This window comes from Macaca fascicularis, chromosome 5 (genome assembly GCF_037993035.2).
Source record: "Macaca fascicularis isolate 582-1 chromosome 5, T2T-MFA8v1.1".
Classification (NCBI taxonomy): Eukaryota; Metazoa; Chordata; class Mammalia; order Primates; family Cercopithecidae; genus Macaca; species Macaca fascicularis.
This window is the reverse complement of record NC_088379.1, coordinates 65,476,683-65,479,115: the sequence shown is the minus strand read 5'-3', so window position 1 is coordinate 65,479,115 and position 2,433 is coordinate 65,476,683. Positions and strand designations below refer to the sequence as shown.

The window sequence follows — 2,433 nt, the reverse complement described above, 5'->3', positions numbered from 1 at the left end:
AGCTACATGGGAGGCTGTGGCAGGAGAATCACTTCAGCCCATGAGATCAAGGCTGCAGTGAGTCATAATCATGCCACTGTATCCCAGCCTGGGCAACAGATGGAGACCCTGTCTTTAAAAAAAAAAAAAAAAGAATGTTGATAGATATGACTATGCCTACTCATACAGTAATAGGCCAACCTCATATTGTGTTGTGTGTGTGGAAAAAAATAGTTACTATAGATAAAACACTTGAAATATCTCTGGTACATAGTGATCCAGAGTAATATTGACTCTTGTCATTATTGCTGTTTTGTTTATATTACTAATACTATTAACTAATTTGTGCCAGACACTTTAGATATTACTCCTCATTTTATAGAAACTGGTCTTCTAATAGATTAACATTGTATTCTCAACCAAAATCCTAGAGAATAGATATCCTGTGGATTGGTATAAAGTAAATGTATGGATCAGATGAACAAGTGGAAATGCTAAAATTTTATTGGAAAGGTTGAGGCTTTTCACTTGTATTTTAGCTTAAAAGAAACACCATTCCTCAACAATATAAGTATATGACTTCAACTACATTTGCAGACAAAACTAGCATTTACTTTCTTTCTTTCACTTGGGTTTTAATTATATACATATTTTTTCCTGAAGAAGAAAGCCATTTTAATACATTCAATACTGACTTATCCTCCATTTTTCTGTAGAAATAGTGATTTATTGTATGGAGTTTCCAGTGTTTACCTTTAACTGATTAAAATGGGTAGAGCATGGAGTTTTCTACTTAGTTCCAGGTGAATTCTTCACATCTCCTGGCTTTTAAAAGTTCTCCTTCCACAAATCTTCTGTTACTATATATCCACATAAACCCCAGTCATATAATCTCTCCCCACTGACCTTGGCAAACATGATGGCTTGTTGTGGATAACAGATGAAGGCAGCTAATCCCGTGAAACCAGGTGGACACACTAGCTTCTTTATTTTTGAACCTCTAGCCAAAAAGAGTCCATTAAGGCCAGCAAAACCAATAACACCAAGTCTTGGAAAAAATCCAGGAGGTGGATTTTTGGAGATATTCATAGCTGTCTAACCCCCACTGAACCAAACTTTGCATCTTAGGCTTAGTTTGGGAGTATGTTTCCTGACACAAATTTGTATATGTCTCACAATAGCGTCAGAACTGTAAGATGCCTTCTTCAAGCTGGCTCCTTGACTCTTCTACACATTTCGATTGACCCTCAGGAACTGAGTACAGTGAAAGCTCATCAACCTTCACGGGATTTTGGGGAGATGAGTCCTTTTTTGGTGCTGCATAGACTTTGAAGGTGAACAAGTGTAGGCTGGTTGGCCTCATGGATCTCTGAATTATTTTGAACATGTCGTTGGCCGCGGTGGCTCTGGCAGGATTTACTTTCTTTTATTCCAGTTTTATTCCACTTTTTTAAAACTTTCTTTTATTCTAGTATTTCTTTTTTAAACCTATTCTTACTTAAGATCTCAAAGTTTCACATCTTAGAGAATACAATGGTGGTTTACCATATCAGAGAGTTTTCTGCCTTATGCCCAGACTATAGTACACCTCAGTAAAGCTCGCTTAGGGAACATGGGTCTTGCTATATCATAACTGCTTGATAGAGAAGCATAGAAAAATGTACAGTGCATGTAAAATAAAGATCAAATAATTTCTACCACTTGTATCAGTTCTGTCAGCATATAGGATGATATTCCTTATGAAGAAACACATGAGTCAACATATTCTAACTTAATATCATACTTTTAAGATATAAGCAGAAAACCTGTAATCCCAGCACTTTGGGAGGCCAAGATGGGTGGATCACGAGGTCAGGAGATCAAGACCATCCTGGCTAACACGTTGAAACCCCGTCTCTACTAAAAAAAAATACAAAAAAACTAGCCGGGCGACGTGGCGGGCGCCTGTAGTCCCAGCTACTCGGGAGGCTGAGGCAGGAGAATGGTGTGAACCCGGGAGGCGGAGCTTGCAGTGAGCTGAGATCTGGCCACTGCACTCCAGCCTGGGCGACAGAGCCAGACTCCGTCTCAAAAAAAAAAAAAAAAAAAAAAAAAAAAAAGATATAAGCAGAAAGGCAGCATTCTTTATGTACTATATGATCTAAGATATTATTTTTGTCTATGTTCTTATTGGCAGCAATATAAAAGTGAGATCTTATTCAAGTGTTAAGACTCAATGTTCATTTTGACTGCAAGTTATTTAGGCTGTATATGGTAACTTTCACAAGGTAAAAAGGTTGAGGTAGGATTGGTAGAATTTCTAACCAATTAACTCCTATTCTTGAAAGATTTCTTCATGCGCATAACGGGAAAGTGATTATGTTGGCAAGGAGGGAGAAAGAGGAGGAGGAGAAGAAAGGCACAGAGAACGGTAATAGCAGTATAATGGCAATCATTAGCAATATTAGCTGTTGT

At 37.8% G+C, this 2,433-nt stretch overlaps 1 pseudogene; it reads right to left on the bottom strand.

Moving 5' to 3' along the window:
- Window positions 1-228: 228 nt before the first annotated feature.
- LOC102129959 (MICOS complex subunit MIC26 pseudogene) lies at window positions 229-1,500 on the bottom strand (annotated as a pseudogene).
- Window positions 1,501-2,433: the final 933 nt, after the last annotated feature.